This window comes from Ceratotherium simum, chromosome 5 (genome assembly GCF_057802395.1).
Source record: "Ceratotherium simum simum isolate JZ-2026a chromosome 5, ASM5780239v1, whole genome shotgun sequence".
Taxonomy (NCBI): Eukaryota; Metazoa; Chordata; class Mammalia; order Perissodactyla; family Rhinocerotidae; genus Ceratotherium; species Ceratotherium simum.
Genome location: NC_141904.1, coordinates 71,514,296 through 71,541,177, shown reverse-complemented (window position 1 = coordinate 71,541,177; position 26,882 = coordinate 71,514,296). Strand labels below are relative to the sequence as shown.

Genomic DNA, 26,882 nt, shown 5'->3' with positions numbered 1-26,882 from the left:
GCGTGGGGGTCCAGGTCACCTCCTCCCTCTCTCCCTCCAGGACCAGGGCTCCTTTGTTATCAGGAACCTGAGGGACCTTCTCTCACCGTGTGCTCATTTAGACCATTAACAGTCTGGATTTTGTTTTCAGTTTTAACTTTTTTTAAACTTTGAAGGCATGTCATGAGGGTATCCCTCAGTAACGAGAAACTTAATTATCACTTCAAGGGCGGGAATCCATCTGTTGTGTCTGAGCCAGGTCAGGACAGTATGGAAAGAGCAGAATGCTGAGGAGGAGCTGGCTCGGGGTCTGGGCCTCAGGGTGGCAGGAAGAGGGGCGACAGAGAGAGAGATGGAGGCACAGCTGCCAAGGCCGGGGTCAAGTGGGAGGAGGGGGAGTCCAGGGGCTTCCGCGTGTGAGGGCGGTGGCTTCCAGTGTCCCCCTCTGTCGCATACAGGCCGTGTTTCTCACGCTGCAGCACACCTCCAGGCCATTGCACAAGCCGGGTCCTCCAGCAGGAATGCCTTTCCTCTACGCACCAGACAGCAATGCCCTCACGCTGCAAGACTCTGCCCTTCTGGGGATTGTTCCCGAGCCTGCCTATCCAGTGTCCCCGCCCCACCATGACACGCAGCCAGCTCTGTGCTTAGTTCACCTGATTGTCATTGCCTGAGCTGGCCTGTCTCCTTGCGTGAGACCGGCAGACCTACCTTCCAAGCCTTTCGAGTCTGCGTGACCTTGGACAAGTCCCTTGTCCTTTGGATGTTCAGATTCCTACTATAAATGGGTCTGGCAGTGGCCCCCTCACAGGGCACTGTGCTCTATGAGCTGCTGGAAATGGAGCGTTAGACAGTGCCTGTTGCTGGTGACCTTGGTGCTGACCCTGGGGTCATGGCCCCAGCATGCCCCGGGGTTTATGGAATGCCTGGATGCAGTGATGCATGAGGGAGTGGGAGACGGGCAGGAGGTTAGGGTGCAGCTTTGGAATTCCTTAGGGACACTTGCCAGAGCCCCTGGTCCCGTGCCTCGCCCACCTGCACCCCTTTTCATCTGCCTTCGGGGGCACGCAATGAATCCCTGCTTTGAGGGCTGCATTCTCAGTCCATCTAACCTGCCTGCCCAGGCTGGACACTGCTGTGGTCCTCATGTGCCAGGTGAAGACGTGAAGCTCCATGCAGCTAAAGGGAGGATTACAAACTCAGATGCCTCCAGGGGTCAGGCCCGGAGAGGCAGGGGGAGGGCCTGGGCCAGGGGGAAGCTTAGGGAGTGGCGGGGACTGTGGCAAGCTCAGGACACAAGCTCCGTCCGGAGAGCGGCTCCAGCTCAGCTCCAGAAGACCGTTGCCCTGAGGGACTGTCACAGGTGGCCAGATCTTCTCATTTCATACAAAAAAAAAAAAAACAGCTAGACATAGATTGTGATGATGGTTTTACAGATATATACTTATCTCCAAAGTCATCAGGTTGTATGTGTTAAATATGCCCAGCTTTTGTATGTCAAATATACCTCAGCAATATGGTTTAAAAAAAGTAAGAATGGGTGGAGAGGAAACTGATTTGGTCTAGAAAGCTACTGAAGGCCTCGTGGACAAGGGAACTGGGACACTTACAATCCTTGTTAACTGAGCAAAGCTGGCATAGAATGATATAAACTGTCATTTTGGCTATATAAAAAAATGGATAGAATACAAAGCCCAGAAGTAAACATGCAAAAATACCACAGTGATTACCTCCAGGTGGTGGGATTACAGATGATTTTTACTCGTTTTTCTTAAGCTCGCCTGTATTTTTTTCACACAAGACAAACAATAGAGGTGATTTCAGAATCTGAATTTGTGCCAATCGCAGTGATTAGTTGCAGACGACAGAATCCACTCTTTCTGGTTTGAGCAGACGGGAATTTATTTATGGGCGTTAGGACTAAGATTCCAGGACTACCAGGGGATGGAGCTTGGATGCCCCATGGCCAGGGACAACAGTAACAGTCACCTGGACAGTCACTAACCACCCCCAAGACTGTTGCCATGGAAACCCCCTGCCTGTGATGCTCAGGCCCGGACACTGGCGCTCGCTGCTGTGGGAGAACCAGACCCCTCTGTTCACTGCCAGCCAGGAGCCCCATCCTCCACCACCTTGGGTCGCTCACTTCCACCTTTTAAATCTTGGGCAGGCGTCTGTCCAGAGGAGCTGAGGCCACTGGCAGAACTCTAGCTGAAAAGCAGTCAGGGAAAGGTAGATTTCAGTTTTTCCAGAGACTCACATGCAGCCAAGCATAGAAGGAGGGGGTTGGCACACGTGTTGAATGAGTCAGCCCGCAGGGTCCAGCACAGAAGTGAAATAGGAGTGACAAAAGTGATCACTTGTACCCTGGCCTTCCGGAGGCTCCATGAAGGCTGAGTTATCCACTGGATTATATGATAAGGACAGCAGGAGGCTCTCGCTTAGTCCAGGGAGCACCGACTGTCAGAGCCCCTCGCCCTAGCCTCTCAGTGCACACTGGCCTGACTGCCAGCTGCCAGCACTCCTCTGCCTGGGGACTCGCCTTACTGCTGGAGGCTCCTTGGCCGCCTGTGTGACAGGCTGAAGTGTGGAGACTTGCTGTCCCCCAGGAGCACCTGCAGCCGCACCCGTCGGGTGGGAGAGCTCTGAGGGGCGTGCTCTGCCCCGGCTGCCAGGGCTCCCTGGTGGATCGAGCTTCTGTTGCCCACAGGGGTGTGTGTCCAGAGCGGGGGCCCCCGCGATGATGGGCAGCTTGATAGTAGCCGTTACCAGCCGCCTTCTCTTCCTTCTCTCAATTCCCGACCCTCCTGCCTTCACCTCCCAGATAAACTCCTTGCTCCAGAATCCTCCTCTCCACGTCTGCATCGGGCGCTGTACAAGCTGAGGCGCCCGTGGCCTGAGCGTGTGCAAGTGTAAAGCCGTGTCCTGGCTCTGAAGACCTGCTGGGCACGGTCCCCTGGGCCGTGAGTTCACAGGTGTGAGGCTGCTTCTGTGACCTCACATCTGTTCACCGCAGTCTGGAAAGTCATCCTTCCTGGTTCTCATCCTCGTGGGCAGGAAACCAGAGGGCCCCAGGACACTCTCAGCTGCCCGATGCCCCACCCCTGCTGCCACTAGGACCACGTGTACACACAGGCATCATCCGCCCCAGGGTTCTGCCCGGCCCCTCTCCGCCTCTTCTCCCCACATCAGTCAGGACTCCTTCTGCCCTGGGACCAGCGACGATACTCTGTGGAGTTCAACGGCACCCTCTGAATGTGCCATGCCTGGTTTAAGTGGGACTCTGCTGTGTGTTGCTGTTAGGGTGTGAGCTTGGAGGCAGCTCTGTCATGGGTTCACACAGCAGACGTTCCCCTGGAGCCCGCTCTGCTCAGTGTACGAGGACGCTGGCTCCGGCCTGGGGATGCGTCATCTCCTGTGACATCAGCTGCCCTCCTTGCACTGTAGGTCTGCCCTGGAGCAGTCGCCCAGCAGCCTAGCGGCAGGGAGCTCGTGTTCTCGAATTACACCTTCAGGCAGGAGGTGGGAGAAGCAGCTTTACCATCATCTAGTCTGGTGCCAGGCCTGTGCCTCGTCTCCTTACAGCATTCTTGGGGGCTAATGGTTGCTATCATTCCCAATCCACAGATGAGGAAACCGAGGCTCCTACAGGTTGAGTGACTTGAGGTCGCTTGGGCCTGGGGCTGGGGCTGGGGCTGGGGCTGGGACCGGGAAGGTCTGACTCAGGGTCTGTGCTTGTTCCCTGGCATGTTGTGGCCTCTCAGACACGGGACACCCCAGAAGGATGGGGCTCCTGGTTTTCTGCATTGCTGCCCCTCAGCCATTTCACAAGGAGCCCCTGTGTTGTCTTCCCACTGGGGACCCTACAGTGAACCTAACAAATCCCTTGTCCTCCTGGGGGTTTCCTCCTAACGAGGAAGAGAGAGACAGCAAAGAGACATCAGTAACAAGGCGTCAGGTGGCCCTGAGGGAAGGCTGTCACGCAGGTGATGGCGGACAGGCTTTGAGGAGGAGGCTGTCTATTGCTGGGGAAGAAACGACCCCACCCTTGGCAGCCCACAGCAGCAAATGTTTATTGTGTTGGTCCCTGGGCGTCAGGAACCCAGGAGCAGGGTGGCTGGGTGGTTCTGACTCAGGGCTCTCGTGAGGTCACGGTCAGGATACCGGCTGGGGCCCCATTGTCCCAGGGACTGGGAAATCTACCTGTCGGCTCACGTGTGTGGCTGGTGGCAGGAGGCATCAGGTCCTCTCCACGTGAGCCTCTCCACAGGGCCGCTCACAGGCAGGGCAGCTGGCTTCCCAGGGGGAGAGACGGAGATGGAGATGGAGACTGAGGTACATACACGCGCACGCACGCACACACTCACACGCATGTGCACAAGCGCCCCTGCCTGCTTTCCTTCCGCATGGCTGTGATGAAATGGGAAACAAATCAAGGAACAAGCACCTCCTCCCGCTGCTCCCGGGCTGCCCTTCCTCACCGCCGGTGGCTTGCTGTCCTTCAGGCTGCCTGAGGATGTCCTTGGAGAGTCGTCCAGCTGACAGAGGGCTGTCTGCACCTTGTCCCTGTCCCCTGGGGCAAGGGGACAGCACAACTTTCTGCAGGCCATTCGGGTCTTCCGTCACTTGCCAGCGCAGGGGGCAGTGTGGCGGGCACCGATGCCTGCTCGGAATTGCTGGACAGGGAGTCCCCTGTCCTTCTAGAACAAGGGGTTTACATTGAGGTAGCTGGAACGCACATTGCTGGGAACTACCTGCTCTGGGTCTTGCTTGCTGCTGGCGAGAGTGCGGGGCAGACTGGGCGCTGCCAGGGGATGCCGGGTGGTCCCCCTGGGACAGCGGGCCTGGGTGTTCGAGGAGCAAAGTGGGGGCTCTCTCCCCTTTTTTAAAAATGATAATCCATCACTTTATTGAACAAGTGCTCATTTTTTCCATTTTAATGTTGTAACATACACACAGAAGACACACAAACTACATATGCATACATATGTATATGTGTGTGTATACAGTTTAAAGATTCACGTGGTATAGACATCTGTATTCACCACTCAAGTCAGTAAATGGGACATTTCCAGCAGCCCAGAAGCACTCAAGTCCCTCCTGACAACAGCCCCTCTCCCCGGGGGACCGGTGCCCTGACTTTTGTGACGGTCATGTCCTTGCTCGGCATCCCAGTCTCACTCCCTGGTGGGCACCTCTCAGCTGAGGTGTTCCATTTTGCCTGTTTTTCTCCATTCACATGGATTGTGATGCGTGCCCTCTCTGGGGACCGGCTGCCTGGGCGACCTTCTCGGCTGCTGGGGGTAGTGAGGGTGCAGGCATTCCCGTGGCTGTTTAGTGTCCCTTGTGTGGATGGGCCACGTTCATCCATTCTCCGGTTGAGACCCACTGGTCCCATTCGCGCTCAGGGCTCCAGGAGCACACTGCCCGGGCCGTGTCCCATGCTTCACTGGCGTTTATGACTAGGAGCGGAACTTCTGGGTCAAAAGGTGCCCTTACCTTCCTGGGCAGTGCCGCTGTCTCTTCTACAGGGGAGCACTTGTGTGTGCCAGGTCCTGTGTTGAGCTCAGGCTGGGCAGCGTCCCCCCAGGCATCTCAGCTGCAGACTGGCCTGTGCTGTGGCGGAGGGGCAGGCTGCTTGCAGAGGGATGAACAGGGAGGGAGGCCTGGCTGAGTGTGTGGAGGGCGGTCAGAGATGCCCCCCTGCGTCAGAGAGACAGTTGCTGAGATGACCTATGGTCAGACGTTAAGCACATGGAGCGTTCCAGGCAGGAGGAGTGTGTGCAGAGGCTTTGAGGCAGGGGTGACCCGTCAGCTCAGCTGCCACAAGAAAGTGCCAGAGACTGGGTGGCATGAGCAACAGAAGTTCATTTTCCCACAGTTCTGGAGGCTGCAAGTCCCAGGTCAGCATCTGGCAGGGTGGGTTCCTGGTGGGACCCCTCTTCCTGGCTGGCGCTTTCTCCCCATGCCCTCACATGGCAGAGAGAGAGCTCTGGGGTCTCTTCCTCTTGTGAGGGCACTAGTCCTGCCGAGTCAGGGCCCCACCCTTATGGCCTCATTTAGCCTTTAGCACCTCCTCACAGGCCACATCTCCTGATACAGCCACCTTGGGGGTTAGGGCTTCCACATATGAATTTGGGGGCCACAACCATTCAGTCTGTAACAGGGGGTGAGGGGAATTTGAAGAACCGGAGCGTGTGTGGAGCAAGGGGGTAGGTGGTGTTTTAGTTATCTGTTGCTGTGTAACAAACCACCCCTAAACTTAGTGGTTTAAATTAGATTCATCATTTATTTACTCAAGATTTCACAGTCTGGGCAGGGTCCAGTGGGGACAGCTCCTCTCTGCCCTATGTGATGTCAGCTGAGGCCTTGCTCACAATGGCTGGCGAGGTGGTGCTGGTTTGACAGCCAGCTGTCAGGGGCTGATGGCTGGGGGCCTTGGTCCTCCTCCCCGTGGCTCCATGGGCTTCATCAGAGCGTGGTGGCTGGTTTCTAAGAGTGAGAAAGCACAAGTTGCCAGTCCTTTTGAAGGTTGGGCCTGAGCCTGGCAGGAGTGTCATTTCTGCCATCGTAGAAGTCACAGAGTCCGAGTACAGCTACTGGCCATTCATATCACAGATCTCTCTTTTTTTTTTAATAAAAATGAGATATATTTAAGGTGTACAGCGTGTTTTGGTATATAGATACATAGGGAAATGGTTGCTACAATAAAGCTAATTAACATGTCCGTCTCTTTACATAATTGTCTTTTTTTCCCATGGTGCAAGCACCTGAGATCTATTCTTAGCAAATTTCCAGTATATGAAATGGCACTGTTAACTCCAGTCATCGTGCTGCGCATTAGATCTCTGGACTTATTTATCCTCCCTCACGGCAGCCGTGTGCTCTTTGACCGATCTCTCGATTTCCCGCCACCGGCCCCTGCTGACCACACAGACCGTGTCTTCTCTCGGCCACGTGCTGCAGGAACCGCGCCCCTTTTGTGTTGGGCATCACCTCCTAGGCTATATAGCTCCTTGGCCTTGAAGCACATATTGGCGGCTCTTGCCCCAAGCCAGCACAACCCCAGATGGTTAGACACGGGGCGGGAGCACACCAAAGCCGAGAAAGTCAGGGCTAGCTGGAAGAAAAAAGAAAAGTGGACCATTCACCCGGCTCAACGGAGAAACTTCCCTTGTCCCCCTCTTCCATAACAAACTCTCCTAAAAATAGTGGGCAGGGAGCTGCATTTGATGACCAGAAAGGCAGTGTCTGGATTTCATTAGCTTGGCTCACTGAGGTATTGATGGATGCCAAGAGCTAGTGGTCTTTGCTAAGTGGGAAGAAAATGAACCCTGAGTGTCCCCCCTGTACCCTACCCCTAACCCCAGGGGTCCCTGCTGGGTGAGGTTATTTTTCTTTAGACTCAAGTGATCCTAGCTGCTACCTTTCTGGTTGGCTGTTTCAGCCTCCCCGAGCAGCAGGGAACTGTTTTTACCGGAGAAACCTGTTTGTGAATTCGTGTGCACTATTTTCCCCGAGGTGAGACATTTGCAAGATCGGATGTATTCATTTTCCACAAATGAAAATGTTACCAAACTGGAAGTGGGTTTACCCACCCGTCGCGCAGCAAGCCGATCTCTGACATGGGGTGTAGTGGAAGAAAGTAGGAATTTTATTGCAAAGCGCTGAGCAAGGAGAACAGGCAGCCAATGCTGTAATCCCAAACTCCCTGAAAAGCTACACACGAGGGTTTTTATTTGGGGATTTAGGTAGGGGAGGGGGAGCATCCATGTGTCCTTGGGGGCTGAAGTTTGAAGAGTCCTCTGCCCAGGCACGACTGTCTTTCATGTTTCTTCATGGGGCGCGTTTGCAGATTTGAGAGGGTTCTATGTGTTGCACGTGGCGGAGTTTTAGTCTGTGACGTCTAAACTTTACAATCAGTCATTTTAGCTTCTCAGTGCACCTGCGCGATGTTTAGTCAGGCACGGGACGGGGCGAGGCTGTCAGCAAGCTGCTCTCTTAGCAGCAGCAAGCGGCTCCTGGCCAGGAGCAGCCGGTGAAATCCGAGGACTGCTTGTTTGGGGAGCATGGGAGCTGCTTCTGGAGAAAGTGGGCTCAGTTACAAATGTCGTCTTAATTGGAACCAAGATGTGTAAGTGAAAGCAATTAGTCAATATTAATCCATTTTCCCGTGAACTCTCCGCTCTGCACCAAGGCAAGACAGCCTTTGTAATTAACCAGGCCTTTTTCCCCAAACCCAAAATGAGAACGTGCAGTTTATTTTGTGTGCAAAGAGGTACGAAAATTGCTGAAGGTGGCAGACGAAGCTGGGAATGTTTGCTGTGTGGGGTAAACAGAGCTGAACACTCAGTCTCCAGGACAGAATGAGAGCTGGCCCCAAATCAGAGATGGCCTGGGGGCCCTTCTCCTGCAGCCACGTCTGGAGGTGCTGGACTAAGGGCTGAGCAGATGCCCTCGGGAGGTGAGCAAACATTTCTCAGCACCATGGAATGGAAGGAGTAGAGGCACTGGGGTCAGACAATTCTGAATTCAAATCCTTTCTCCTCGTCTTACCCTCTGTGTCACCATGGACCAGACACTGAACTCTCCAAGCCTCAGATTTCACACTCGATCAACAGTCTTGATTGAACACCTACCGCGTGCATGTTTTTGAGCTAACCACTAAGGGCGTGAAGGCCAATGAGATATGGTGATTATCTGCTCCACAATGAAATGGGAGCGAAGATCTCAGCCTCACAGCCAATGGACCCATTAAGTGAGGCTGTAGATGAGACAGTGTGTAACATGTAGTAGCATTCAGTTAACATCCACTTCCTTCTTTCCTTTCTCCTCTCTCCACTATAGTCTCTGGACACTCGCCTCCTTGGAATCCTGAGGGAGGGTTAGAGGCAAGCCCACATTTGCTTGAGAAGGCAATGCTAGCCCCAGCTTGGGCAATATTCCATTTTGCTCTCTTCCATCCTCCCTTCTCTCCCCTGGGGTTCTGATTCAAGTTTCATGGGCCTTCCTGTCTTTCAGAGCCTATCTTTTACATTTCCATCTCCTTGGCTCTCTGTGCTACATGCCGAGCAATTTCCTCAGGATGGTCTTTCAGTTCACAATACTCCCTTCAGCTGTGGATGTCCACTGTGGGCTGAGGCCCCTGGATGGGGTCCATATGTGTTCAGCCTGATTCTGGAGGCACTGCTGGTCCTCTCTTCACACAGAAAGTAGAAATATCTTATAGGATCCAGATTCAAGTCCCTGGGCAAAGAACCCATCTGGCTGGATATTTTAGCAAAATCCTCTGGTGACTGTCTAGAAGATGGGCCAGAGATATTTGAGGGGTATCAAGGCAATGCTGGCCCCATAGAATGAGTTAAGAAGTGTTCTTTTTCCTGAATTTTCAGGACGAGTTTGAGAAGGATTGATGTTAGTTCTTTAAATGTTTGGTAGAATTCACCAGTGAAGGCATCAGGTCCAGAGCTTTTTTAGTTGAGAGGTTTTTGATGACTGATTCAATCTCCTTACTAGTTATAAGCCTATTCAGATTTTCTGTTTCTTTGTGATTTGGTCTTGGTAGGATTTGTGTTTCTAGAAATTTGTCTATTTCATCTAGGTTATCCAATTTGTTAGAGTACAGTTGTTCATAGTACTTTCTAATAATTCTTTTTATTTCTGTAGAGTCAGTAGTAATGTCCCCACTTTCATTTCTGATTTTAATAATTTGAATCTTCTCTTTTTCCTTAGTCTAGCTAACAGTTTGTCAATTTTGTTAATCTTTTCAAAGAACTATCTTTTGGTTTTGTTGATTTTTCTCTGTTGTTTTTTTTGTTCTCTATTTTATTTGTCTCTTCTCTAATCTTTATTATTTCTTTCCTTCTGCTAGCTTTGGGTTTAGTTTGTTCTTCTTTTCTAGTTCCTTAAGTTGCATAAAGTTAGATTGTTGGTTTGAGATCTTTCTTGTTTTTTAATGTAAGTGTTTATAAATTTCCCTCTTAGCACTGCTTTGTTGTTTCCCATAAGTTTTGATAAGTTGTGTTTCATTTTCCTTTATCTCTGAAGTATTTTCTAATTTCCCTTGTGATTTCTTCTTTGACACATTGGTATTTTAAGACCATGTTGTTTAATTTCCACAAGTTTGTGAATTTTCCACTTTTCCTCTGTTACTGCTTTCTAACTTCATCCCATTGTGGTTGGAAAAGATACTTTGTACGATACCTATCTTTTTTTTATTTTTATTTTTTTAGAGTGCAAAATGCTTCTTATTAAATACGTCAGTAACACAAAAGTGATTTGTTTTTAAACACAGGAATACTTTTCTGAAGGATCGTCACCACAGAGACATCCATTGCTGGCAATGGTTGTTGAACAAAACTGCCAGCTTGGGGAAAATGCAACCTTCAGATTTTGCATTCGGTTTCTGTGCCTGTCCAGATGACCCCATTCATTTTTATAAACTCGTTGTTGGACTCTGGTACATGCCCATGTATGCATCACAGAGAAGTCTTTGTGCACAGCCTTGGATTCTTCTGGAGTCCAAGGAATGCAGGTCTTCTAGAAACATTTTCAAGTATTCTCCTACTTCTGCACATGGGGTAACTTGAGGAATGTTGAAGCCATTTTGACCACCATCCCCATCAGCCATGCTGTCAAAGAAGAGCCAGGCAGAGTCATCTTTCCCGTACTTCACAAAAGCAACATAGTGGCTTGTTTCTATGCAGAGAACAGAAAATAATTCCATCTTCTGGCAGGGGATGCAGCCGTGGCTCCAGTCCCAGTCAAGTAAATCTTTGGTCGGTGACACTGGGTTATATTTGTGATTCAGTCTTTTGGGATGAAGGTGGACTTGAGTGTTGCAGGTTTTACAAAACTGCTTGATTTTTCCAGGGGAGATGTCAGGATCATCGTAGCATTCTCTGCACTCATCCGTGGCAAGGCCTCCACATATCTGGCACTGCCTGGGAGTGTCTTCAAGTAAATCTGTTATGTTTAACTCCAGAGAAGGAAAAAAATTTTAAATAGTTTAAAGTCTTTTCCAAATTGAGGCATCTGAATAATCAGACATGATGGTGGCTCTGCACATTTCAGGTTACTGTTGATAAAAGACCATTCTAACAACTGCTGAATTGTAGGAACCCCAACTTTCTCACTTTTTTCCATAAAAATTTGACAGTAGTAACAATCTTGTACTTTTTGACCTGCTGGTCTTATTCTTTTTTTTTCACATTTTTTTGTTTTTATTCTGAAATTTTTGTTGTACATTATTTTTTATCAATCACCTTATAACTGCATCCCTCCACCCCTGGTAACCACCAAACCATTCTATCTGTGCGTGTGTTGGTTTATCTTCCACATATGAGTGAAATCATGTGGTGTTTGTCTTTCTCTTTCTGGCTTATTTCACTTAACTTAATACCCTCCAGGCCCATCCATGTTGTGGCAAATAGGACGATTTTGTCTTTCTTTATGGCTGAGTAGTATTCCATGGTATATATATACCACATCTTCTTTATCCATTCATCAGTCATCAGAGGGACACTTGGGTTGCTTCCATGTCTTGACTATAGTGAATAATGCTGTGATGAACATAGGGGTGCAGAAACCTCTTTGGATTGTTGATTTCAGGTTCATTGGGTAGATACCCAGTAGTGGGATAGCTGGATCACAAGGTATTTCTATTTTTAATTTTTTGAAAGGTATTTCTATTTTTAATTTTTTGAGGAATCTCCATACTGTTTTCCATAGAGGCTGCACCAGTTTGCATTCCCACTAGCAGTGGATTAGGGTTCCCATTTCTCCACATCCTTTCCAGCATTTGTTGCTTCTTTTCTTGGTGATTATAGCCATTCTAAAGGGTGTGAGGTGATATCTTAGTGTTGTTTTGATTTGCATTTCCCTGATGACTAGTGATGTTGAGCATCTTTTCATGTGCCTGTTACCCATCTGTATGTCTTCTTTGGAGAAGTGTCTGTTCATTTCCTCTGCCCATTTTTTGATTGGGTTGTTTGTTTTTTTGTTATTCAGTTGTGTGAGTTCTTTATATATTATGGAGATTAATCCCTTGTCAGATATACAGTTTTCAAATATTTTTTCCCAGCTGGTGGGTTCCCTATACATTTTGCTCCTCGTTTCATTTGCCTTGTAGAAGCTCTTTAATCTGATGAAGTCCCACTTGTTTATTTTTCTTTTGTTTCCCTTGTCTGAGTAGACGTGGAATTCAAGAAGATCCCTTTATGGCTGATGGCAAGTAGTGTACTACCTATATTTTCCTCCAGGAGTTTTATAGTTTCAGGTCTCACCTTCAGGTCTTTGATCCATTTTGAGTTAATTTTTGTGTATAGCAAAAGAAGGTGGTCTACTTTCATTCTTTTGCAAGTGGCTGTCCAGTTTTCCCAGCACCATTTATTGAAGACGCTTTCCTTTCTCCACTGTATGTCCTTAGCTCCTTTGTCAAAGATTAGCTGCTCACAGATATGAGGTTTTATCTCTGGGCTTTCAATGCTGTTCCATTGATCTGTGTGTCTGTTTTTGTACCAGTACCATGCTGTTTTAATTACTATCGCTTTGTAGTAGGTTTTGAAGTCAGGGATTGTGATGCCTCCAGCCTTGTTCTTCTTTTTCAGGATTGCTTTAGCTATACGGGGTCTTTTGTTGCCCCATATGAATGTTAGTATTCTTTGTTCTATTTCTGTGAAGAATGTCCTTGGGATTCTGATTGGGATGGCATTAAATCTGTAGATTGCTTTAGCTAGTATGGACATTTTAACTATGTTTATTCTTCCAATCCAAGTGCATGGAATATTTTTCCGTTTCTTTATGTCATCATTGATTTTGCTCAATGATGTCTTACAGTTTTCATTGTATAGGTCTTTCACTTCCTTGGCTAAATTTACTCCTAGATATTTTATTCTTTTGTTGCAATTATAAATGGGATTGTCTTCTTGAGTTCTCTTTCTGTTAGTTCGTTGTTGGTATATAGAAATGCAACTGATTTCTGTAAGTTGATTTTGTACCCTGCCACTTTGCTGTAGTTGTTGATTATTTCTAATAGTTTTCCAATGGATTCTTTAGGGTTTTCTGTATATAAGATCATGCCATCTGCAAACAGCAAGAGTTTCACTTCTTCATTGCCTATTTGGATTCCTTTTTCTTGCCTAATTGCTCTGGCCAGAACCTCCAGTACTGTGTTGAATAAGAGTGGTGAGAGTGGGCACCCTTGTCTTGTCCCTGTTTTCAGAGAGATGGCTTTCAGTTTTTCCCCATCGAGTATGATGTTGGCTGTGGGTTTGTCATATATGGCCTTTATTATGTTGAGGTACTTTCCTTCTATACGCATTTTGTTGAGAGTTTTTATCATACATGGATGTTGGATCTTGTCAAAAGCCTTCTCTGCATCTATTGAGATGATCATATGGTTTTTATTCCTCGTTTTGTTAATGTGGTGTATCACACTGATTGATTTGCGGATGTTGAACCATCCCTGTGTCCCTGGTATAAATCCCACTTGATCATGGTGTATGATCTTTTTAATGTATTGCTGTATTCGGTGTGCCAATATTTTGTTGAGGGTTTTTGCATCTATGTTCATCAGGGATATTGGTCTGTAGTTTTCCTTCTTAGTATTGTCTTTGCCTGGCTTTGGTATCAGGGTGATGTTGGCCTCATAGAATGTGTTGGGAAGTGTTCCATCTTCCTCTATTTTTGGAATAGTTTGAGAAGGATAGGTATTAAGTCTTCTTTGAATGTTTGGTAAAATTCTCCAGAGAAGCCATCTGGTCCTGGACTTTTATTTTTGGGGAGGTTTTTGATTACTGTTTCAATCTCTTTACTTGTGATTGGTCTATTCAGGTTCTCTACTTCTTGATTCAGTTTTGGGAGGCTGTATGAGTCTAGGAATTTATCCATTTCTTCCAGATTGTCCAATTTGTTGGAATATAGTTTTTCATAGTATTCTCTTATAATCTTTTGTATTTCTGTGGTATCTTTGTAATTTCTTTTTTTTTATTTCTAATTTTATTTATTTGACCCTTCTCTCTTTTTTCCTTCATGAATCTGGCTAAGGGTCTGTCAATTTTCTTTATCTTCTCAAAGAACCAGCTCTTTGTTTCCTTGATCCTTTCTACTGTTTTTTTAATTTCAATTTCATTTATTTCTGCTCTGGTTTTTATTATTTCCCTCCTTCTGCTGACTTTAGGCTTAGTTTGTTCCTCTTTTTCTAATTCTGTTAGGTGTAGTTTGAGGTTGCTTATTTGGGCTTTATCTTGTTTGTTAAGGTGGGCCTGTATTGCTATGAGTTTCCCTCTCAGGACTGCTTTTGCTGAATCCCATATGAGTTGGTACAGTGTATTTTCATTTTCATTTGTCTCCAGATATGCTTTGATTTATCCTTTAATTTCATCAATGATCCATTGGTGGTTTAATAGCTTGTTGTTGAGTCTCCACAGCTTTGTCACTTTCCCGGTTTTTTCCTTGTAGTTGATTTCTAACTTTATGGTATTATGGTCTGAAAAGATGCTTGTTATGATTTCAATCTTCTTAAATTTATATAAGTATGCCTTGTTTCCCAAAATATGGTCTATTTTGAGAATGTTCCACGTGTTCTTGAGAAGAATGTGTAATCTGCTGTGTTTGGATGGAGTGCTCTGTATATGTCTGTTAAGTCCCTCTCATCTAGTTTTTCATTTAGGTCCATTATTTCCTTATTTATTTTCTGTCTGGATGATCTGTCCATTGATAAGAGTGGGGTGTTAAGATCCCCTACTATTATTGTGTTGTTGTTAATATCTCTTTTTAGGTTTGTTAACAGTTGCTTTACATACCTTGATGCTTTTGTATTGGGTGCATATATGTTTAAAAGTGATATGTCTTCTTGGTGGAGTGTCCATTTTATCATTATATAATGCCCCTCTTTGTCTCTCATTACCTGCTTTATCTTGAAGTCAACTTTGTCTGATATAAGTATGGCAACACCTGCTTTCTTTTGTTTGCCATTAGCTTGGAGTATTGTCTTCCATCCTTTCACTCTGAGCCTGTGTTTGTTTTTAGAGCTGAAATGTGTTTGCTGGAGGCAGCATATTGTTGGGTCTTGTTTTTTAATCCGTCCCACCACTCTGTGTCTTTTGATTGGAGAGTTCAGTCCATTTACATTTAGGGTAATTATTGATATATGGGGGCTTGTTGTTGTTATTTTATCACTCTTTTTCCAGTTGTTTTGTATTTCTTTTGTTTCTCATCCCATGTGTTTCAGACTACCAATGCAGTTTGGTAGTTCTGTGTGGGAGTTCTCTTGGTTTTCTCTTTCTTTATCATGTGTGATTCTGTTCTGATTTTTTGGTTAGTGTTTACCATGAGGTTTGTATAAAAAATCTCGTGGATGTGATAGTCCATTTTTTGATGGCCTCTTATTCCCTTAGACTAAATCGATTTGATCTCTTTCCTCTTCCCTTTCTATGTTATTGTTGTCACATCTTATTCCTTCTTGTGTTGTGAGTTTGTGTTTAACATGATGAGGTTATATTTATGCTTGGTGCTTACCTTCCCTTGATCTTTGGTTTTATAATTAAGTGTTTGCTAATCTATTTTGATAGAGGACTGCAATTTTTCCCATTTTGATGACCTATTTTCCTCCTCGTTCAAAACTTTGAATCCCCTTTCTCTTTTTTTCCTCAGGGATGAGGGCCTTCTTGAGCACTTCTTGTAGTGGGGGTCTTGTGGCAATGAATTCCCTTAGCGCAGTTTCCTCTTGCTGGCGCTGGGTGGGGGTCAAGGGCTGTGTAATCTGACCCACCTCAATCCGTGGGCACTCTTGTCAGCCCCTAGCTGATCTGTAGTGTGGCTGAGTGGAGGCTGCTCGGGGGGAAGTGTGGAAATAGCTGGAGCTGGAGTGCAGCTAGGCCAAAGCAGCTGGGGCTCAGGTGTGGGTGGGTTGAAGCAGCAGCAGCTGAAGTGCTGCTGGGCCAAAGAAGCTGGAACTGAAGTGTGCTGGGCTGAAGAAGGAAGAGCTGGAGTGCCGCTGGGCCAAAGAAGCTGGAACTGGAGTGCACTGGGCCAAAGAAGGAGGAGCTGGGGCGCTGCTGGGCCAAAGAAGCTGTAACTGGAGTGCACTGGGCCAAAGAAGCTGGAACTGGAGTGCGCTGGGCCAACGAAGGAGGAACTGGAGTGCGCTGGGCCAAAGAAGCTGGAACTGGAGTGTGGTGGGCCGAAGTTGCTTGCACCAAGTCAGCTGGAGCCTGCACATAGGCCAAGCTAAAGCAGTCTGGAGATTCCAGCACCTCAGTCCTCGGGTGTACGGCTGCCTAGGTGCCTCACATGTCCCCTGTGTTGTGTGAATAGCTTCTGTTGGAATATGAATGTCCTTTTTGTTGTGTCTTAGAGGGGGAGAGTTCAATGGGGGAAGCTCACTCCACCATGATGCTGACGTCACTGGTCTTATTTTTAACAATAGTTCTACCATAAAATATGACGAAACAGGATATTCAAGAATTCTTCAGGATCTTTTTCTTCAGAGGTAAATCCTGATGCAGCCTCAACTTTTTCAAATATTTTCCTCAATTTCATAGTGTTTGTTGCACACACATATCCATATATTCTCAGAGGATTGACAGTTTCTATCCTCAGCAGCTCATGAGTTTCACTATAATGTTCATTCTTTTCTTTGGGTCTAAGTAACACTGTGTCCAGAACAGAACTAAAAGCAGACAAGCAGAGTAAGGTTGAGTATATATAACAAGAATCATAATAACCCTGGATACATTTCTTCTTTCCAATCAGTATTTCTAAACCTTCTTTTTCCATTTTTGGTGGAGACTTTTCTTCTACTACGTCACGGAGGTGGCCTCCAAATGCTAAAGAGTCACAGCATTGGATCTGATTGGAAACCGGCTGCAGGGATGCAAACCTTGAGTTGGTCCTGCAGCTCTTCAGTTTCATGACCAGCACCTTCTTCAGGGCACGGGGAAATACCAGGTGCCCTGAAGGTCCCGTCTGTACTGCCCACACACTCGTCTTCCAGTTCCAGTCCATCTAGTACTTCATTGAGTCCTGGTGGCTGACCAATCCAACAGATGACTCCATAGAAAGGAGGGTTCTCTTTGACTTCAGCGAGTGAGCCCACTTCCAGACCATGTGAGTTACCAGAAGATCCGACTCTCCTGTACAGGTGCGTTGTTTAGCTCTCCCATCACAGACTGAACTGACAGAGAAAGAAGACTGTGGCCAATACTTCCATTGATATTGGGCATCTTTGTCAGACTGAATGGTAAAGAATGAAATCTGTTCTCGCTGGATAATGAGTTCACAGAAGGAGCTTGCAGCGTGTCCCAAGTCTGGAGATATCTCTATAAGCGATTTTGCAGGGTCTTCAGCAACTTCATCAATGTACCACATATTTTTTGATTTGGATTGTGGTTGTGAGTCAACAGAAGACCCATTTAAGGTGTAAAATAATTCAGATGTGTTTCTACTTCAAGGGTCTGAGGTAGATCCTGTAGCCTTTATTATGGCTGGATGAATGCTGGTCCCCAACACCTCTTGACATAAAGGCAAGTTTGGGAGGCCTCCTTTCCTGTGTCATGCTATCTGTGATGATATCACTGGTATGCAAGAGAATTGTAGTTTCAACACTTGCAAAACTACAAAGCTGTACTCCATCAAATCTCCCATCTTAGTTGCCAATAGGATTATCCATGTCCACACAACGAAAGATCCTAAGCTTTCTTTTCCCAGAAAAACATCACAAAATATAACTGTTCCAGATTCTATAGTTTCTCCAAGCTTCAAAGAAACTCTTGAGTTTATTTCCAGATGGGGATGTTCAACCTGTATTGTGTCCACTGGACCTGCATAATCACTTTCCAATCCGTTGTCATCATCTTCTATGATTTCTAGCTTGTCAAATGCAACAAATACTCCACAATCTTCACCACATTGAAAAAGCTTTTCCCTTGATATATCCCATCAGTGAAACCATGGCCACGACCTTCAGTAATTCTACTCCAAAGAATATTCCCGATATTGTCCTCTCTGCTAATAAGAGTCCTCTGAAGCTCACAACTCCAGGAAATTTTTCTTCCCTAGATCTCAGCTGTACTTTCACAGGGCAGCCACATCTATTCGGAGGCCTTTACTTAGTCTGCTTCTGTTTTTAAACAGGCTGAACTTCTCCTCACAATTGGTAATTGCCAAAAGTAACTCTGAATTTTTCATTTATTTCTACAACATCTTTTTCATCAACAGAGAACTGCATGTGGTTGTGTCACAAACTAGGTGCCCCAAGAAACTCAAGGGTGGGTTTGGAAGCAATTAACTATTTTCCCAAGTTGTTGTTTTCCCTTTTGTATGTTAAGGAGATGCAACCACCAACCACCCTGAAACTGACCAAACCTTACCACAAGAGCTACAGCCCGTGACCTTTGCCTTCTCTTTAATGCAAAGATCTCTCCAGGAGGAGCTTAGGCCTCATTACTTAACCTGCAGTGTATATGGAAGCATGTTTTCCAACTGAGCCTGCGCAAGCGAATACCCACCTCTCCCTTTTGAATATTCACTCCCCATCCAAAATAAAAGTTCCTGCTTCCCTTTGTTCGAGGACGCCATGACTTTGGAAATGATTCCTCATGGCCTCCTATTTGCTGCAAACACACTTTACTCTGTGAGACAACTTCCACTGGTGTAGAGTCTTATTTAACTCACCAGGAGGCAAGCCCGCCTGGTTCGGTAACAGTTGCTCTAGAATTTTTAATCCCATCTGATTTTTCTTGCCTTTTGCAGAAGGAATCCTCGAATGCCCCACAGAATGATCTTGGATATACTGTCCTGTACTCCCCTTTGGTACTTTAAAGAGCTTTTGTGTTTGTTTGTAACACTGCGTTCTTGAAGAAACAAATAAAAAATCGGCTCTTCCCAGTAGGGTGAAGTAACTTTTCCTTGGCTCCATGAGCCCAAACTCATTGTGATATTAATTCCAAAAGATTAACTCAAAAAAAGAGGGAACTATCAAGTTTGTAGTAAAACCGCAAAAGATAAATTCACTGGCAGTCCCAAAGCAAGCTTTTAGCAATTTGTTGTCCACACTGTAAAAACACAGCAAATCAAAATGCCTTATTTCAACAGAGTGCACCTTTCAACTAAACTCCAGGTTGTTGTGTAAAACTATCCTCACCCTGGAAAGAGGGAAACTCAGGCGGCGGGGCGTTGCCCCTTCCCTGGCCTTGTTAGCCCGCGTCCCAGGCCAGGGGTCCCAGGCTGGCCCCGGCGCCCTACACCCACCGCCCTAGTATTTACCTCCAACGTGCTGATATCTATCTTTTAAAACCTATCAAGGGCCGGCCCCGTGGCTTAGTGGTTAGGTGCGCGTGCTCCACTGCTGGCAGCCCAGGTTCGGATCCCGGGTGTGCACCAACGCACCACTTCTCCGGCCATGCTGAGGCTGAGTCCCACATACAGCAACTAGAAGGATGTGCAACTATGACATACAACTATCTACTGGGGCTTTGGGGGAAAAAAATAAATAAATAAAATTTTTAAAATAAATAAATAAAAATAAAACCTATCAAAACTTAAATTGTGGCCTAATATATGGTCTATCCTATGTAATGTCCCATGTCCACTTGAGAAGAATGTGTATTCTGTTGTTGGGTAGTGTCCTGGGTATGTCTGTTAGATCTAGCTGGTTTATTGTGTTGTTCAAGTCCTCTGTCTCCTCAATTATATTCTGCCTGGTTGTTGTATCCATTATTGAGAAGGGGGTATTGAAGGCTCCAAATGTTATGTAGAATGATCTATTTCTCCCTTCAGTTCTGTCAATTTTTGCTTCATATAATTTGATGGTCTGTCATTAAGTGTGTAAATGTTTATTATTGTTATATCTTCTTGCTGTATTGAACCTCTTATTAATATATAAAGTCCTTCTTTGTCTCTTGTAAACTTTTCTTTTTGTGAGGAAGATTTTTTGTTAGCCCTGAGCTAACATCTGTTGCCAATCCTCCTCTCTTTGCTGAGGAAGATTGGCCCTGGGCTAACATCCGTGCCCATCTTCCTCCACTTTATATGGGACACCGCCACAGCATGGCTTGATAGGTGGTGCACAGGTCGGCACCCGGGATCTGAACCTGCGAACCCCAGGACACTGGAAGCGGAGCCCGTGAACTTAACCACTGTGCCACTGGGCCGGCCCCTCTTGTAAACTTTTTTGATATGAAGTCTGTTTCATCTCACATTAGTACAGGAACCCCAGCTCTCTTGGTTACTGTTTGCGTGGACTGTCTTTCTCCACTCTTTCATGTTCGACTTTTTTGTGTCGTTGGATCTAAAGTGAGTCTCTTGTAGACAGCAAATAGTTGGAGAATTTTTTCATTTGGTGAGGAAGATTAGCCCTAAGCTAACATCTGTCGTCAATCCTTCTATTTTTTCTGCGGAAGACTGGTGCTGGGCCAACATCCGTGCCCATCCTCCTCTACTTTATATGGGACGCCGCCACAGCATGGCTTGACAAGCGGTGCGTCAGTACATGCCCAGGATCCGGGCCTGCCAACCCCAGCCAGCCGAAGCAGAGTGCGTGCACTTAACCACTACGCCACCTGGCTGGTCCCTGGATAATATTTTTCTATCCGTTCTGCCAGTCTGTCTTCTGATTGGAGAGTTTAACACACTTACATTTAAAGTAATTACTGATAAGGAGGGACTTACCTCTGTCATTTTGCTGTGTGTCTTCTTTACGCCTTATAGCTTTTTTGTCATTCCTGCATGACTGGCTTCTTTTACATTTAGTTGACTTCCGGTAGTGAAACATTTAATTACCTTCTCATTTCCTTTTGTGTATATTCTTTAGCATTTTCACTTGTGGTTACCTTGGGATTACACTTAACATCCTAAAGTTACAGCACTCTAATGTCAATTTAGACCAGCTTAACTTCAGTAACGTACAGAAACTCAACTCCTATACAGCTCTGACTCCACGCGCCTTCAGTTATTAATGTCACAAAATTACATCTTTAGGCATTGTGTGTCCAAAAACATATAGTAATAATTGGGTTTTTTGATACTTTAGTCTCTTAACGTAGAAAACAGAAAGGGGAGCTACACGCCAAAGTTCCAATAGCCCTAGCTTTTGTAATCATCCACGTACTTGCTTTGACCAGAGATCTTCATTTGTTCATAAGGCGTTGAGTTACTGTCCCCTGTCCTTTCGTTTCAACCTGAAGGACTCCCATCATTGGAGGGCAGGTCTAGTGGCAAGAACTCTCTCAGCCTTGGTTTATATGGGAATGTCTTAATTTCTCCCTCATTTTTTTTTTTTTGTGAGGAAGATCGGCCCTGAGCTAACATCTGCCAATCCTCCTCTTTTTGCTGAGGAAGACTGGCCCTGGGCTAACATCCATGCCCATCTTCCTCGACTTTATGTGGGATGCCGCCAGCGCATGGCTTCATAAGTGGTGCGTCGGTGCGTGCCCGGGATCCGAACCAGTAAACCCTGGGCCGCCGGAGCGGAGCTCACGCGCTTAACCACTTGCGCCACTGGGCCGGCCCCTCTCCCTCATTTTTGAAGGACAGTTTTGCCAGATATAGGATTCTCAGCTGGATTCTTTTTTCCTTCAGCACTTTGAATACTTCAATCCATGCCATCTGGCCTCCCAGGTTTCTGATGAGAAATCTGCTCATGATCTTCCTGGGGAAAATACGATGAAAGCTCTCTTCCTCTCAGCTTTATAAATGCTGATGATGTCCCTTCTCATGTCTTATGCAACAGACCATTTTCCTGTAGTATTATAATATCAGTTAAGTTGTAGGATCATTTTGAGACTAATCAGAGTTTAAGGAAAAGGAATATTTTAAGTGTAGACATTATGAGGTCTTTAAAAGCCAAAAATTATTACAGATTTTTAAATTAGAAATGAAAAGGCCACTGAAGTATCCTACATATTTTAACTTCCAATAAGGTAAATATCACTCTCTAATATCCCACATAAATAAAAAGCTCTTTGGGGTCATTTTTTTTTTAAGAGTAAAGGGGTCTTGAGACCAAAACGTGAGAAAACCACTGTGGTTATCCCTTGCCGTGACTGGCCCATTTCTTGCTCTGACCTCAGAAGGAGCCATTGTGACGGAATTTACCAATACCTATATAAGTCTCTGGCCGGGCCTAGGTTTTTGGTCCTTATGGCTGAGGAAGCTCCTTTGTGGTGACCTGTAGCGCTTGGACTGTGGTTAGCTTGTTTTCCCATTTTGTTGTTTTTTCTTTTTTTCCCCATTTTCTTTATTTTTTCCCATTTTCTTTTTTCCATTTTTGTTTTTTCCCATTTTGTTTGTTTTTTCCCATTTTGCTTTTTCTTTTTTTCCCATTTAGTTTATTTTCCCTCATTTTTCTTTTTCTACTGTTTTTCTCTTCTTCATTTTTCTTTATTATTATTTTTATTTTTATTTGTTCTCCTTTCTCATTTTGTTATTCGTTTTCTCTTTTTCTCTCATTTCTTTTTTCTTTTTCTCAATTTTTCTTTTTTCTTTTCTCATTTTTTCTTTTTTCTTTTTTTTGTTCTTTTTCTCATTTTCTTTAAATTTTTAATTTAATTTATTTAAATAAATTTATTTTATTTTTTTATTTTGTTAGTATTATTAGTACAGTTAGTATAGTTATTATTGTTGGTATAGTCAGTATAGTTAGCATATTAGTGTTTTAGTGTTATTTATTAGCATAGTTAGTAAGCAAAGGTGGCATTGTTAGTATCATTAGTTAGTATTAGTTAGCATACTATAGTTTTCTTTGTTAGCATAGTTAATAAGCATAGTTAGCATTCATTAGTTAGTATTTTTAGTTAGTGTAGTTAGCAGGTCACCATGCTTCCAGGCCCTGCGGCTACCTCTTCTGACAAGAGGACCCTTATTAACAACTATGAGTTCATTAAGACCATTGGGGAGGGCAGCTTTGCCAAGGTGAAGTTAGCCCACCACATCCCAACTGGGACAGAGGTGGCCATTAAAGTCATTGAGAAGAACCCACTGAGCTCCACTGGCATCAAGACACTTTCCCTTGAATTCCAGAGCCTGAAAGCCTTGGAGCACCCAAATATCATCAAATTATTTGAGGTGATTGACACCAAGGAAAGATTATTTCTCACTATGGAGCACATGAGCAGAGGAGACATGTATGATTACCTGGAAGATCACGGCCCCATGACAGAGGAAGAGGCCCGGGGCAAATTCTGGCAGGTGGTTTCGGCTCTCCACTACTGCCACCAGAAAGGCATCATCCACCGGGACTTGAAGCCAGATAACATTCTTCTCGACACTGAACTGAATGTAAAACTCATGGACTTTGGGCTCAGCAATGTGTTCACGGGTGGTAAGCTGAGAACGTACTGCGGTAGCTTCCATTGTATGGCCCTGGAAATCTTCCAGCACCAAAACTACGATGGCCCCCCTGTGGATGTCTGGAGCCTCGGTGTGCTCCTTTATACTATGGTCACAGCGTCCCTGCCTTTCCCGGGAGATGACTTTGTTACATGGGAGCAGCAGGTACTGAGAGGGCGATTCTTGCTTCCTATGCACTTACCATCGGAATGCAGAAGACTCTTGAAAAAAATGATGACCCTCAACCCTAGGAAGAGAAGAACTTTACAAGATATTATGAACGACCCGTGGGTAAACATGGGCCAGGAGAAACTCAGGCCTTACAGGGAGCTTCCCTGTGACAAGAGGGACCCCTGGGTGACAGACGGAATGAGGAACAAGGGCAGTTCTCCCCCAACTTGCAAGGTGCAGCCAGAGGTCTCTGTTCTCGGAGTAAGACACAGTCACAGCCAATCTCGTCTTCCCACCTGGTTCCACAAGGCAGATCAGCGGGCTGAGGAGCACCAGGGGTCAGGGCTGAAGGCTGAAGAGCCTGCCAGTCCCCTACCCAGCCTGGAGTCGAGGACCACCACCCCCAGGTCAACCCCCCAGAGCAGCCCTGGGGCCGTCCCCTCCACCCACAGCTCCAGCAAAAGTAGAGGAGCCCCAGGGCGAATCAACTGCCCCCATGGTGGGCAGCCTGATGGGGTGACCCCGGCCTCTCCCTCTGGCCCCAGCCAGGGCTGGTGGGGGGCGACTGGGAGATTCTTCAGCTTTCTAAGATGTTTCTGTTTTTGTCTGCCCTGCAAGAAAAAGCATGGCAAACGCAACAGAGTGAAGCCACTTTAATGTCAAGGCAGGGACAAATCACAGATTGTGGGGAGGTCAAGCCACACCCCTGCATTTTAAATGGAGAGCAAGATGCTGAGCTCCAGGGAGCCTGGCAGCGTAGTGTGTGAGTTTGGACAGAGGCTGGACACATTCAGCTGCGAGTGGGAGCAGGGCAAGCAGTACAGGCTGTCTGTCCACGGACATCTGGGGAAGAGGATTGGGTCCAGTGGATGACAGAGATGTGCAAACTGCTGCAGCCTTCTCTGCACGGGATTCAAGTTGCAATGGTATCTGGCACCCGCATGGCCTTCAGAAGCATCGTATCCAGAATACTTGGTGTACTTAGAGGATGGTCTGGAGGAGAGGCCTCCCTAGCTGCAGGTCTGCCAGACCGGACTCTTCTTCCTGGGGCACTTCTTCTCTGTCTCTTCTTCCATGTTTGTGGGGAAGAGGGACGGTTCTTGTAAAGTACTTGGTTTTCCAAGTCTTGTAATAAACTTGATGCTCCAGAAAGATGTGGCACAGGGACGCTGTTTTGCATCCTCCCTGCACAGGATGGGGCTGTGCGTGCTCGAGTGTGAGAAGTGTGCAGTGATGTAGTGCTTGAAGTTAGTCAGAACAACTAAACGGGGAAGCGACTTAGAATTATGATGGTAACTCTCAACAGCAATGAACGTGGTTCTGAAGGGAAAAGGCTGTGAGCCATATTGCAGGGCAGAAAGGCAGAAACTGGGTACTGACATTACCTAACATTCTCAGAAGGCCCAAGAGAAACTTCAGTGGCCTTGATTAACTACAACCAAGAGGTCCATAATAGCATAACAAAGTCCCGTGAGCCAGCCTGTGTGGGGCGTCAGAGAAGTGGCATGTGTGTGGGCCCCCAGAGCGGCTTCAGGGTCGCTTACAAGTGAAGCTGAGTTTTCTGACTACAACACGGGAGTTGGGCCTTTCCACTGTGAGGATTTCTCCTGTTTATAACAGTGGCACAGAGCAGTCCCTCTAAGAGTCCTGACCGAGGTATGGGCTGTTCAGCCAGCTCAAGGTTCCAGGGGAGCTCCAGGGGCAGCCAGACATCCTGGGGGGTCCAGAGGGAGGGTTCCTCTATCAGGGAGCTTCCACATGGGCTCCTAAGAAGCCCAAGGAATGTCCAGGAGGCCCCTGGCTGCTTCTCGAGGGGCTGGGTTGCAGTGTGTGCAGAGTCTTTCAACGTGATCACGAGACTGCCCAGGGACGGCCCCAGCATCTGGCCGGTCAGAGAAGACTTTCCTTCTCCCTCTGAGAGCAGGGCCAGGGGAAGTAAGCAGAGGGCTGGGGATGGGCTGGGAGTCTTGTGACTCCCCCGTCATGTCCGCCGTTTTGGTTTTCTTGACACTAAACAGCCCAATGTGTGAGGAAACAGTGTCGCTCTCCTTGAGATCTGTCCATGGCTCTCATTCCCTTCAAGGCAAGTCCCAGTTCCTTAGTGGGCTTTCGGGACCCTCTGTGAGCTATCCCCTGCAGACCTTTTCCCTACCACCCCATCCTTGCATTTGACTCACACTGAATTGTTCAGTCTCCCGCAGATGCTCTGCCCATGAGGTTTACTCTCTGGGAAACCGACATGCCAGGCACTTGGCCAAACTCCATCGGGCTCCCTGAGATGAATCAGACATAGGTCCCACCCGAAGAGCACGGTCCAGCTGGGAGAGAGACAAGACACGGACCTAACTATAGTACGGTCACCTGTTCACAGGTACAAAACAAGGACATTCACAACACAGCACACGCTCACCTGATGCTGGCGGTATCAGGACAGCGTCTTGAGGGAAGTGGCATCTAGCAGGGCCCTAATGCATGGCTCTGATCATAAGAAATGGAGAGGAGGCATTCCTAACACATGTTCCAGTGATTTCACTCTGCCTGGGGTGTTGAGTTCAGCTCAGGGCACCCGGTTTGAGCGGAATGTTAACTAGCTAACTGCAGTGTGTGGGGGGCTGGGAGGAGCAATGAAAAAATAGGGGCAATTGATTCTGAGAAAAGAAAACTTGGGGTCGGGGGCGGGGAGGTTGAATGCTGTCATCAAATACGTGATGGGCTGTAGGGAGAGGGTCTGGGTGTCAGACAGGGTGACAAGTTACGGGCAGGGAGACGTGGGGTTTCATCCACAGGAGACATTGGCAGTGACTGGAGTGCCTGGGACTGAAATGAACTTCCGTGGAGAAGGAAGCCGTGGAGCAGCAGCTGGGCTGCACTTGAAGAGTCAGCGGGCGGCATGACGCCAGTGTCCCCATCCCTGCCCGCACACTTCAGGGCACCCCCATCCAGCACCTGCATTTCTCCACCTGAGGCTCTCCCCCTGCACCCATGCTCTGCCGCCCACAAGGCGGGCCAGAGGCCCAGGGGGTCCCGTCCCTCGGGAGCGGCTCTTCACCCACATTGGTGGGTAAAGACCCCAGCTGCCCCCCTTGGGGGGTAACTCTGCGTTGTGGGGTCTACCCTGTCCCCCGGGGCTCCCAGCAGGGCCACGACTTGGTGAGGCAAGAGAGATGTTCCCTCTCAGGGCCGTGCAAACTTTTAAAGCCTAAGAATTATACAAGTTCATCATCAAGTGTGTAAAATTTAGGTTTTTTTTTTTTACTTTCTGAGTGGAAATCATTGTCTGAGCCTGAGACCCCATCCCGCCTGAGAGAAGACAACATACAGTCTCATCACATTCAGATTTTCCCTGTGACTTCTGGGGCTTTCTCCATCTCTTTGGGTTTAACATCCAGACATTCAGCTGGTTT

At 46.8% G+C, this 26,882-nt stretch overlaps 3 pseudogenes; 1 reads left to right on the top strand and 2 right to left on the bottom strand.

Moving 5' to 3' along the window:
• Positions 1-10,414: 10,414 nt before the first annotated feature.
• LOC147917073 (ubiquitin carboxyl-terminal hydrolase CYLD pseudogene) lies at positions 10,415-11,226 on the bottom strand (annotated as a pseudogene).
• Positions 11,227-16,410: 5,184 nt separating this feature from the next.
• Positions 16,411-18,208, bottom strand: LOC101392739 (ubiquitin carboxyl-terminal hydrolase CYLD pseudogene; annotated as a pseudogene).
• Positions 18,209-22,343: 4,135 nt separating this feature from the next.
• LOC147917072 (serine/threonine-protein kinase MARK2 pseudogene) lies at positions 22,344-24,390 on the top strand (annotated as a pseudogene).
• The last annotated feature ends 2,492 nt before the right edge of the window (positions 24,391-26,882 follow it).